This window comes from Belonocnema kinseyi, chromosome 6 (assembly GCF_010883055.1).
Source record: "Belonocnema kinseyi isolate 2016_QV_RU_SX_M_011 chromosome 6, B_treatae_v1, whole genome shotgun sequence".
NCBI lineage: Eukaryota > Metazoa > Arthropoda > Insecta > Hymenoptera > Cynipidae > Belonocnema > Belonocnema kinseyi.
Window position 1 is genome coordinate 133,969,925 of NC_046662.1, and position 13,695 is coordinate 133,983,619.

Genomic DNA, 13,695 nt, shown 5'->3' on the forward strand with positions numbered 1-13,695 from the left:
AGGTTTCGTATTTTCGTGTACAACGTTACCGGCTGATGCCGTTGGAATTGATTGTTAAAATATATTTTTTTACATCTTTTATTATTAAGCTTTGTACTTAAAAGTAGTTTTCTTTCGGCCCTTGCATTTCTCAAAGTTGGAGACCGATATTTTATGTATAAAAAAAGTTGGAACGTTCAAAAAATGTCGAGGTACAGAAAAAAGATAAAATAATTTTCAGTGAAGTTCCTGCCAAAATGCAGTACCTAAACGTACTTTATTGTACTCTAATACATTTTCCAAAGTTTCAGCTCGATATTTTATTTATAAAAAAAGTTCTTAGGTTTAAAAAAACATTCAGTGAACTGAAAAAGTGAGGTCGGTAATATAGGTTTTTAGCTGTGTCACATGCCCTTAAGAAATTCGATTTCAGAAAAAAAATAGATTCGAAAATATAACTCAAACAATTAATAATTAGTTAATTAAATTAAATTTACATAAATTGAATTCATTATAACAAGTGAAATACTGAAAATTATAAACCATTATCATTCTTACACTTTATTCCACTATTCTTATAAATATATTACTTATTTCTTCAGAATTTTAAATATTGAAAAAATTCGGAATAATATCTAAATTCCTAAGAAATCTAAAGGGGTGAACGTAGAACAAGTGGAAAATATTGGAAAAGTGGAAGTCTGGGTCTCACTATCTGAGTTCAAAGTGAGTGGTTAACTGCTCCGCCCGCTAACCCAAAATTTTGAATGCCATGCGCTCGCTCAGTTATTATTTTTAAAATCTGAAAAAAATACACAAGAGTTTATTCACTATGAAGATTTAGTTTCTATTATTGGATGGTCAAAATTCGAAAATACGTTATTTTTGACCACCCTGATGTTTAGCTACGAAGTTAGAAAAAAGAAAAAGGTGTGCTATATGTGCATCTAAGGAGGATAAAAAACGTATTCTTGCACGATCTGCGAAAAGCCGTTGTATGAATATCGCACGAACTTCTGTAAAGATATCGCTTCTTGAATTATTTACTTTCATATAATTTTTTAAAACGTTTTAACGAAGTTTATCATTAAACTCAAAAGATTATACAATAAATAAATATTGATTTTTGTAAGAATAATGGATTATTCATTAATTTATTATATCTATGAATTACAAACAATTACCATATTTTCAAGTCTCCTTTTTATATAAAGGATTTGGATTATGAGAAGTGCTAGAAAGTTTAGGCTTCGGGAATTATATCGAATGTTTTGAAGATATGTATACGATATTGCGGAACCGAACGAGTTTTATGGTAAGTCTTACTGGAAATCCTAACCTATAGAGTGCATCTGCAAATAAAAATATCCCAATGGGCATGGCGACATATTTTGTTGGAACGCTTTATCGGCTGAACTGACATCAGAATCCTTAAGACGTCCCAAAAAATATGCCCGTATGCCCACTGGGATCTTTTTAATTTCGATTTCGATAGTATAGTGACAGCTGTTTTCATTAGTCCCGGTAACAAAAGCAAAATTGTCATACCAACGTTAGTAGATATGACTAATTGTATTAGTAAATTCAATTACCTCCAGATAGTAATGACAACTACTCGTGCCCCAACTAACAAAAATAGTTCTTACAACTAACTAAATAGCAGTACCATTATTTACGAACTAAAATATTTGTCACATCAATTTTATTAGTTATCCCAACTAATCGTTTTTTTCAGTGTAACAGCAAGCTGCTGAAATATAGGAATCGAAGAAGTCGCCGAAAGTCGATATTAATATAAAAAGTATTGATATCTCGATATACCGGCCCTCTAAGTATAGGTATCGAGAATCGAAGTATCGAGTACTTGGTACACGATATTTAAAGTATCGCATCGGTATCGCCCGTTCCTAAACCGGACATAAACGACCCATCTGTGTGAAAGAAGCAGCAAAAAAAAAAACCTGTGTGACGAAGGGTTAAAAGAAACAGTCAGAAGACCCTTTTCTTAAATGAGAACCTCTATTTTTATCTGCGGATTTGAAAAGAGCGGGAAATTTCACGTCAAAAATACCTGTGGAAAAATGGTTTTTGTGACCTTGGAAAGGTAAAAAATTAAGGTCAAGTGTCTGAGAAACGATCAGGTGCCCTTTTTCTGAATTGTCTTGGTTTTTCGGTGTAAACAAACGTTCAAGATGCTTCACAAAAGTCGACTTACAAAACAATCGGTCCTTTTCAGGACCACCAAGTGTCTCAAACGTAGATTCAATATCTGTTTCTTATCCCCTTGTCTCTCTGTTCCGGGTATACATTACTCTTAACACCAACAAAATTTCCTCACTTTTGGGAGTGAATAAACACCCAATGGCCCCCATGACACAACAAGCTCCGACAAGTACTCGGCAGGGTACTCGTCCCCGATCGAGACGAGGAAAAACCTACTTTCTTGTAGTAACCGACGTTTTTTCAAGATGGAAAACCGCAGGATTTCGCCGGGAGCGGGTGGTAATCTAAAAATCTGCACCCGATCCCAGCGAAATCGCGGTAAAATTTCAGCCACAACCACGTCTCACGACCCTGAGATATGTGGTTACAGTCTGTAACGGAATCAATACGACGATCCGGCAAAAGTCTCGTGCACTCTGCGGACACGGAGCGACCCAAGGACGACCGCCTTCTACATTTTACCCGCAAGTGTTTTAGCATATTGTTTACGCGCAGGGATGCTTTTCAGGCTACTTACACAGGTTTTTTTTCTGTTGCTACCGTCACACAGGTGGATCGTTTCTGTTTGGTTATTCTTTTTTCTATCTTAAAATCTTTTCAAAAATCTAGAAAAATGAATGTGTATTCCTCGGAGCTTCTGCTACATGTCCCTATTGTTTTTAGAATTAAATATGTAACTTTTTCAAAATAAAAGTCTAAATATAAACAAAAACTTTTGAAAGTTGAAATTTAGTTAATAAATTAATAATTTTGCAATAAATAAATATTAAAACTAAACTTTATAATCATCTAAGTTCAATAAGAAACTTGGTTAAAAAGTTTAAAAAAATTATATGAGAGTAAATAGTAAATAATTCAAGGAGCGATATCTGTAGGTATACATCTGCAAATGAGGATTCATCCAAATCGTAACGAAGCACTAACGCGGTCACACAAGGTGGGTCGTTTAAAGTACAAGCTTGATTCGAAATCTTTTTTCCTCGGAAACAAAATAATCAATCAAAGCGTTCTTTTGCAGTTCAATTCCCACTATCAAGAAGTTTTTATAGGGAGGGGGGTCAAACACTACCATCTTTTGGTTTCGGAGATACTTAAGCGGGAAAATTTGAATGAGTCGTAAACGACCCACATGTGTGATGGAGGGTTGAAAGAGAAATTTTCGAGATACTGAATAAGTAAAGTTGATCAATTTGTTTCGTCCTTTAGAATTTCAGTTAACTCTCAAAAATTATTTGTTTAAACTTATTTCAAAATTTAAATGAAATTTAGATAAATTTAAAAAGTAAATAAAACTTAGTTGACTTTAACATTTAAATAAAATATATTTCAATTCAAAATCTAAATAAAATGTAGTTAAATTTCAAAATTAAATGAAGTTTCTTTAAATGAAATTAATTCCTCGTCTTTTTTCTTTTAAAAGAGAAATTTTCGAGATACTGAATAAATAAGTTAAAGAAAATTATTTTCGTATTTTAGAAATTTAGCCAAATTTTAAACATTATTTTCCAAACATAATTTAAAATTGGAATAAAAGTTAGATCATTTTAAAAAGTAAATAAAATTGAGTGAAATAAAAAATTTAAATAAAATTTAATGAAATACATTTTCTTCTAATTCAAAATGAAAATACAATTTACCCAATTTAATTGAAACTTCATTTAAATTTATAATTTGAATAATGTTCTGAAATTGTAACATTATGAAAACAATATTTTTTTGAGTGCAGTACTAAAATAAGCTATAGCCATTTAAAAAAATATGCCAGATGCGCGGGCACATTTTCGCGGTACTCTCTCGCGCCTCGGGCTCGTTTTCGTATATGTCATGCGTATGTTTCAACTACATTTTTTCAAATATTCATAAATATTGTAACTTAATTTGAAATTTGTGATTCCATCCCCAAACGAACTACAGTTATAATTTGAAACTGACATTGTCTTTTATTTGTTTTTAAAGAAGGTTCTCAAATCGTCTGCGGCTTTGACGCTTACATACTCAATAATCGTGACACTCGTGCTTCATGCTCGATAATTAGGTTATAAAGTCGGTTCTCTTTAAAAATAAAACGATGTAGACCAAATTTAACAGCATATAAAAAGTAGGTATGTTTTTCAATATAATGTTAATAAAAATAAATTTATTTTAAATTTAATAAATAGAGACTTTTAAGACTTAGGATTTGATTCCAAATTGCATATTTTGGAAAATAATTTAACTTTTTGAAGTGTCTAATAGAAAATTTTCATGGAAATAGTTTTAAAATATGTTTTACATCTAGTAGAAAATTGTATTGATATTTCTTAATCTATAAAAAAATAGACTTTTCCATTTTCTAAAAATTTACAAAATGTTAAAAAGCATATAACTTTTTTATATTTTATCGAAATTGGAGATTTCAGTAGGATAATTTGCAAGTCTTTTTGTCCTGCACTAGAAACTTTGACAAACATGTTTGAAACGCATAGGAAAATTTTGTTTCAAATTTTGAAAAAGCTTTTGTTCTGATCGAAAAATTTAATTGGCATAGTTGTGAAATATGTTTGATATCTAGTGAAAATTTTGAATGAGATTTTTTAATCTATTAGAAAAATAATTTTTCATTTTTTTTGTTTGCAAATTTTCTAAAGGACCTCGTATCAAACGCATTGAAAAAAGTCTGTAAACACCGTAACATTTGAAGGAATTATTCGATTGGATTGCCTTTTGGCACACTTTATAAGGGTATGAAAAGAAAGGTCTTGTTCGTTAGCCGGATTTTTTTGACAAAAATTTAAAAAGTTAGAGCATTTTGAAAATTGTTGAGACCAATTTTTTTTAATTTTTGAAAATTCTTTCTGTAGCTATTTATTGTAGATCAAAATTGGAACAATTTATCATTAATTTTTTGATAAAAGAAAAATCACCCCAAAGTAATAGCATTTTCAAAATCCAAAAAACCAAACTAAAATGAACATTTGAAGCCAAACAAAGTGTGATATGGGAAAGAGTCAACAGAAGATTTGAAAGGATATGAAAGATTTGAAGGATATGAAAAGAATAGCCGAGTTCGTTAGCCAGCTTTTTTGAAGAAATTATAAAAAGTTAGAGCATTTTGAACATTTTTAAAACCATTTTTTTCAATTTGTGAAAATTCTGTCGACAGCTATTTATAGTGCACAATAATAGGATAAATTTATTCTTGTTAATTTTTTTTTTTAAATCAAAAATTATAAATTATAAATTTTTTTTTCGAAATAAAAAAAAACGAAAATGAACATTTGAATCCAAACAAAGCGTGATATGGAAAAAAGTCGAAAAAGAAAATGTTACTTTTTCAAGGTCCTACAAGATTGCTTAAACAACTTTTTAAATTTTGCTAACAAAAAATCGAAAATGCAAATTTTGATCACAAAAAAAACTAATGAAAAAGTAATAACTCCATTTTGTGGTCAAACAAAGCAAGATACGAAAAGAGATAAATCAATAGAAATTGTGCACTCAAAAAAGAATAACAAATTTGTCAGGAATTACTTTTTTGTAGGTTAAGTAGTTTTTGTTTTATTTGTGAAAAACAACATTGAAAATAAAAAAAATTATATTTGTGTACAAACGATACCAGCAACGATAATAAGTGAGAGAAAATTTATAGGCATAGACTGTGCGAATTGATAAATTTATGATTTGAGATGGGAGACGTCGCAGACGATTGGAAGAAAGCGATTATCGTACCAATATAAAAAAGAAAGGGAGATAAAAGCGACTTCAATAATTACAGAGGAATAAGCTTATTAAGTACCGTTAGCAAAATGTACTCAAAAACACTTATTCGTAGGGTAATGAAAATAACAGATGAAAAGATTTAAGAAGTCCAAAGTGGGATTATGCTAGGAAGGTCATGTACGGATCAAATATTTAGCTTAGGGAAAATAACAGAAAAAAGCTTGAGAGTAGAAAAAAACGTTTTCTGTGCATTTGTTGACCTGGAAAAAGCTTTTGACAAGGTAGATAGAAGTAAACTTTGGGCAGTCCTGAAACAGTAAGGGTACGTGGGTTAGCGTTCGCAGATGACAAGGTTGTTATGGCAGAGTCCATCGAAGACTTGCAAAGAATGTTGAATAAACTGAATGCAAGCAGGTAGAGCGTGTGATTCAAAATTAACGCAAAAAAAAACTATGGTGTTCGAAGGAAAGAGTAAGAAAACACTATGCAATATTGTATTAAATGATGAGAGAATTGAATAAATTGATAAGTTCGTACACCTTGGTAGCTTAATCACTAGGGACGAGAAGATAGATGAGGATTTAGATAGGCGCATAAACGAAGGTGAGAAGGTTATTGGTAGAGCAGGGTTCCTTATCAGAAGTAAAAATATATCAAATAAAGCTAAAATGTAAATACATATCTCTATATTTATACCGACTGTACTATACGGTAGCGAGACATGGACCCATGAAGAAAAAGATAAGAGTAAAGTTAATGCTATTGACATGAGATTCTTGTGCATGATTTGCGGGAAAACTCTGATGGACAAAGTGAGTAACGAAATAATTCTCAAAGAATGCGGTGCAGAAGAGACGTTAGTAGACACATGGGGAAGAAATCGGTTAAGATGGTTCGGGCACGTTGAGAGAATGCCAAATGAACGACTAACGAATCAAGTGTATCAAGGTAAAGTAAATGACAGCGTGCCCAGACGCAGACCGCGGAAAGAATGGTTAGAATGTGTGAATGAGACCCTAGTTAGAAGAGACATAAGCCACAGAAACTCAAGAGCCTGCATGAAAAAATACATGGGCATAAAAGAAGCTAGAGTAGTATGTCAGGACAGAAAAATATTTCGACAAATAGTTGATGAAAAGAGTGTTAGTAGAGTGAATGACGCCTGAAACAAAAGACCTTGGATACTAATGGACCCAAGTGGGGAACCTCACATGACGACTTTGTGTGGATCTTCACTTAGGGTGATTGGTAGAGAGATTGATCAGCAACCTGGGTCGGAGCAGTGTTGCGGAACGAACTTGTTATTTAAATGAACATCACGAGAATTCTGGATCAATCCAAAAATGTTATACCCTTCCTCACATTACCCCCTTCCGCACCGAGTGAGTCACGCCTACCCCGAAAGGAAAATGGCTTAATGGTGTAATAATAATAATTTTTTTTCCTTCCATGACTTTGACGGCAATGTTGACGGTAGCATTTATACTGGCAGGGTTTCGTATGCCAAATAGGCTGATAACGAAGAGGAGAGGGACTAAGTAGAACACCAAAACACATAAATGAAAAATGGAGAGCATATTAAAGATTTTGAAACGCTTGTAGCTTCCCGAGGATCGTCGGGACGGTCCTGGAGCCACAACTGGGGGTCACAGCATGCGGGACGGTGGCGATGGTGAGCTGCGAGATGGTCAGGCATATCTCACTAATCAAACAGCTGGCCAGCAAGAACATCTGTGACAAACGGTAAGCAGTGGAACATCAACTGTGCCTGCTGAGGATGCTTTTGCTAGCGTTAGCTACTTGCAGCCAAACACCTCGACAGAAATACTGTGGGAGAGCATGAATTGGGATACGACAATGAAAGAGGAATTGGTGCGTCTCTATTACGAAAGTGCGAAGTATGAAACGAAAATGGAAAAAGGATACAATTTAAGAACGAAATTTGCTGTAAAGCATGCTAATATACAAAAAATCTCACTGAGAGATCTTATTGCTGAGGTGAAGGACATCAGGCCTAATCTACACGTTACAGAAGACCGAGCAACAGAGAGTAAACAACAGGTTGATTTGGCGTGGAAAAACGACGGAAATGAACATCAGTTAGACGAAGCCGCGTCAAACGGTCAAGCAGGAGCAATTGACGTTCTTTCTCAACCTATTGATGATCCAACACCACCACATCCTCCAGAGGTGCATGGCCTTATACAATCAGAGGCAGAAGCAGAGCTTCAGTAACCAAAAAAGCGATGAAAATGGACGTACCATATGAACACAGATGTTTTGCGCCTTTATTTTTTGGCAGGGAAATGTGAGCAAAGTGTGAGGAGAGAACACAATAGACTTTTCTTACTTATATACCCAGAGTTAGCCACAAAAATAAATGAGCAGAATCTGGCAGATCAAAAATGCTCAATATCTGTAAACAGACTGCTTTCGGCTGTTGAAATAGTTTCTATCAAAATGGAAGTGGAACAGCAGCTTCCTATTGATGAACTCGCCTTGGAAGATGTGGACAACGAAGACTGGGAAATCCCAGAAAACAACAGGACCGTAAAAAGAGATTTGGTCTTGCTTTACTAGAGTTCAGATATGCAGAATGAACACTAAGGCATTCTCTGCCCAAAATGAACATCACAAATGATCTGCGTGCACTAATAGTACATCTCGACAGCAAGGTTTTACCTACGTATTTGAACGTAGCACAAATTGCATTATAGGTGCAAACACTTGTATACTGTACAGCTGTGGCAACCGTTAGAACGTTTGGCCGGAAAACTAGGCTTGCAAATCCAGTTTTTGTCCCAGCAAGGGATCGAGATCCACTATGGAAGATCAGGTTGGATATAGATGTCAGCAAAGTAACGTGCAAATTGGGTCGATTAACTAATTATAAAAAAGGAAATAGAACCAGAAAGCTAATAAACCATGTTACTAAAATCATCCACCCTCGGTACATCGAGACATTAACACCAGCAATATTGGGTGAAATTTTAGACTCTCAACGACAGAGACTTGATGTTCTTACTGCCAGACTGCGTCGGTACAAGAAAAGTAGTGTACGAAGGCAACAAAATCGAAACTTTCAGACATATGAAAGAAGGTTCTATCGTGAACTGAGAGTAAAGCCAAATAACCAACAAGGCACCGAAGTCTCCCTCAATTGGAAGATATGACTAACTACTCGTCGGGTGTTTAGGGAAAAAAGAACCGCGCTTGCGACAGATAAAGGCAAACTATTCAAAATTCAGTGTGTTATGAACGTGTTTGGTAACACGAGATGTAAGTTTTCTTTTAGCATGAACGTCAAAATTTCATTTGTACTCATGTGAGATTGTGAAGTAAAAATCAACTTTAAAACTTTTCTCGGGATCATCTACTCTTGGTCGCGTACCCATCAGGTTTTTAAACCTAATTTCTACCTTTAAAGCTGTAGCTAAATATGTAGTTTTAGTCAGATATTCTTTGAAGTCTTCATCAGTTCTGTTTTCATTAAAAAACATACTTAAATCTTCAAGAATTTTAACTGATTCCTAGAGATTCATGTGAGGATCTTGCAAAAGTTCACTGGCCATATTAATCTTCAATAAAACTTCATTCCATATTACAATGGAACACAGGAACTTAAAGCTCTTGATTTTTGTTGCTAAGTATAAGGCTTGGTGTCTAGCTGAGATTTCACTGTCTTCCTTTGAGATTTTAATTAAACTATCATGAAGCTTATCAATGTGGTGTCGCAAAGTTCCCATCGCTTCCCTGATAGCGGTTTTACTGTTAATTGTGGAAGATAAAAAATTATAACAAATCCCATCTCTTTTTAGACGAGGAAAGAAAGTTATACAATTATTGTACATTGCCAAAGAAATCTACCGTTTCTACATGAGCTTTGGTAACATCATTTACAACTAAGTGCAGGCTATGCTTTGTACTCCTTTGTATTGGCCACGCTTGTTAGAACCGTTGTCGTAGCATTGTCCCCGAATATTTTTTACATCTAAGTCGAGAGCTTTGAGTATTTCAATCTATTCAACCTAGTTCTACTTTCGATTTCGTAAATGAACAGCAATTATTTGTCCTAGAAATACTTCATGCTGGAAGATTATTGATACATTTTTAGAGAAAATGGGTTCCAGAGGAAAATTCAGGGAAAATCGAGGGAAAATCCCAGAAGACAAAGGCACGAGCAAAGGCCCACTTAGAAACTTTATTGCGGTAAGAGATTTAGTCGCCTGTTAATGACCAAACCCTGATTGGTGCCGTTTATATTCAGTGCAGTTTGCCCCCCCCCCCCCACCAAGAGCCAAGCTTGGCCGCCCGTATGCCCGCACACATTGCACTCTATTACGCGCCGGCCCTGTCCATGGCACTGCACTGCAACTGCACATGACTTTTTGGAAAAACTTTTCTAGACGTAAAAGTAAGTTATATAGGCCTAAATAGTAATTTTTCTCATGTGTAGAATGTATTTTCTCAGTCATGTTTCATTCTTTTGTCGATTGACGACCTTTCAGTATCACGAAATAAACTATCTAAAATATGAGTTTAGTGTATCTTATTGGGTACTCTCGCCTCAAATTTCAGACAGTTCCCTGCCGATGAAAAAGCACTGAAAACGCACTGGAGATCGTCACTGGGCCGCCAGTGCGTTTTTCAGTGGCAGCTTGTGCTGATTTTAAGCACTTAAACCGCACTGATGGTTGAATTAAAAAATCTTGTCTGTTTTGGCGTATCTCATTCCATTTACGAGATACCGTCGAAAAATAACGGAATGGTCATAGGAGATCCAATGGACCCCACCGTAGAAAACCGATTGCCAGTTCCCCTATTTTTAGCGTATCGACTTGATCCTTGCGCGAGACTTTAGTTTAAGGTCTATTCTTTGTAATTCAACAGTTTGTATTGTTTATTCAAATTCCTTATTTAAAAAAAAACGTGAGCAAAAAAAATGGAAAAATGTTGACTTGATGTAAAGATTTGGAAACACAAAATCAAACCATTCTTCGACCGACAAGGCAATAATGACTTGTAGAAAAAAAGAAACGTCGAAGTTTTAATTTTTGTTCTAAAAATAAATGGAGTTGAATTGATAGCTCTAATTTATTTTTATTTTGCCGTGATCGTAAGACAGAAGAAATAATTTTTCTACAAATCATAAATGTTGACTTGTTTAATTTAAAAATTCGTAAAAAATTTAATTTTTGATATAAAGAAAAAAACGTATAAGTCTCTACTGTCAAAGTAGTATACTTTTAAGAAAAAATTAGTTTTATAGCGAGGTTTTTAAAAACTATATTTATTTTGAAGATTAAAATGAAAAATGTGTACGAAACTTAAAAATGAATGAGAGAAGTTTGAGCATGCAAAATAAAGTGAAAAAACTGCTGCTTTTTAAAAAATTGTATTATTTCATGCATAATTATAATAAAAAATTTAAAAATCTTATTCTACAGTATAAAAATATTTTGTAATCGTTTCCGAGACTACAGTTAGTGCAAATTAGCATGCGATGCTCATCGTACATAGGTCGAAGACCAGATGTACATTAGGTATTTGTTTTTTTATCCTTCTTTTTCTTGCAGAGCAGACACCTTTTTTGTCGGCAATTTAATATAGATATAGATACACATACAACTTTATTTATATTTTAAAATACACTTTTATACACAAAAAAATGAATTTTGTAATTGAATATTTTTGACAATTTTGTCGCAATATGGTGACACGGGGTCTTTTGGGCCCCATAAAAAAAATAAAAAACGTCAGCAATAATCGATGCCAGAGGCAGGCTGGAGGCACGCTGAACTTTAAAACCCTTCGAAACTTGTTGCAGTACCTTCAAACAACAGCAAATGGTCTCACTGGTTCAATTTTGAAATTCCACTTTGATGGAGCTTAGTCGTAAAATTTGCGTGGGATCCTTTGGACCCCTGAAGACCACGACGGGTTAAACATCCAAAAGAAAAAGTTCGAATTCTGAAATAATCGAAACCCGTAGATACTGAAACTCTAACCTTCTCGTAGATAATTTCAAAATTTTACCAATTTTATATTTGGATTTTTAATCCCTTTCAGTTGGTCTACTTGGTAGCCTAATCGCATTGGCATAGGCACACCGATTTTCACTAACACTATAGTATATACTACTAACACACCTTTTCAAAGACCTCACAGCCTAGATTTATTGGGTGAAATAGCCTTTTAAAAATTTAAATGGACACTTGAAGGGGGACCCAGGTATAGAAAACTAGGGATACAGGTAGTGCTGAGCAAAAAGCACTGAGTAGGCACGGACGCCAAAATATAACTAATTATCATTCTTAGAAAAAGACAGGTTGACCTTCTCGTTTTTCCATCTCTTTCTATTCCCTATTCCACTTTTGACAGAAGTAGCTAGCGGTTCAGTACTATATTTCGATAGTTCCATCGATGGCCGTGGAACTGGTATGAGCGAGTTTGACGAAAGTGGAACGTTTTTCGGCCACACCATGAATGGGTTGGATCACGGTTCAATCTGATCCATCGGCGTGGATGGAAATAACGGCCGTTTCTAACCTTTGTGATTGCAAGTGAAGTTTATTAAAAATTTGAAAACCCATCAACTTATGGTTACGGAATCAGTAGAATATTCTATCCGAAGATAGGAAATTTCCAGAGGTATGTATTGTTCTTATTGTCTTATTGTGAATCATCGGACAGTAGTTTATAACTAATCACATATAAGCAAATGTTTAAATACCTTTTTTTTTACTTTTAGACTGTTTTGTGTAAAATACAAGTTGCACTTACCATCGATAACCTTATTATATGAATTGTTGAATAAGGAATCAAATGACAAATAATGCACGTTATGTTACTTAAAAAAAATGTGCCTGCTAAGTGAAATTTAAAAAACTTGACACTATAGAAGAAAATTTGTTTGAGGTTAATTGGTAGAGTTAAGTGAATAGAAGCAATTTATTTTTAACAAATCCTGCTATTCCGTATGTATAATTTTCTTTTTTTGCGTTTCCTTTTTTACAAAACTAACCCATTTGTTTCTATATTAAATTATCATTGATGATAAGGAGGGCAAATGAATTTCAAAATATTCCATTAGTGGAACTGTATAATATTTAAATCAGTATCAGTATATTAATTAAAAGAAAATTAAGAACAGTTGCTATATTAATCAAACATATTATTCCTTTTAGGTCATATAATAAATTCAAGACTGGACATTGAATAATCCAAAACAGGAAGAGATTTTATCCAAATTGCGATGTCACATAAAGCAATATTCGTTCTTTGTAAATGATTTCAGTTGTATGCGCACGCTACGCTTTGCTTTTCCTGTCATATACTAAATATTTTTTTCTTCAAATGATCTTTGATTCGACAAATTCCCTATAAAATGTTTTGCGTCAATTATTATTTTCTAAGTACGATATATATAATTAAAAATTTGTCAAAAGGACAACCGCAGGGTTTCACCGGAAGCGGGTGCTAATCTGAAAAATTGCACCCGCTTCTAGCGAAATCGCGGTAAAATTTCAACCACAACCACGCCTCACAATCGTGAAATAGGTGGTTACAGTCTGCAAAGGAATCAATACGACGATCCAGCAAAAGCCTCGTGCACCCTAAGCACACGGAGTGACCCAAGGACAACCGCCTTCTGCATTTTTTCCGCAAGTGTTCAAGCATATTGTTGACACACAGGGATGCTTTTTAGGCTATTAGCAAGTGAAAGCTTGGCACTTCCAAGAGCGCCGATGATAAGGACGATCAGTTTAACAGAATATTCCAGGTACAATCGTT

At 34.2% G+C, this 13,695-nt stretch overlaps 1 protein-coding gene across 4 annotated transcripts in view; it reads left to right on the forward strand.

The window, feature by feature from the left end:
- The window catches only part of LOC117175109, a 416,485-nt gene that overhangs the window by 2,560 nt on the left and 400,230 nt on the right, over positions 1–13,695 (forward strand). The window contains exon 1 of one of the 4 annotated variants that reach the window (XM_033364661.1): positions 12,534–12,552. The exons of the other annotated variants lie outside the window; for them this stretch is intronic. The gene's annotated coding sequence lies outside the window, so the exon portion shown is untranslated. Of the gene's footprint in view, positions 1–12,533; positions 12,553–13,695 lie in introns of those variants that run through there. 4 annotated transcript variants of the gene reach the window in all.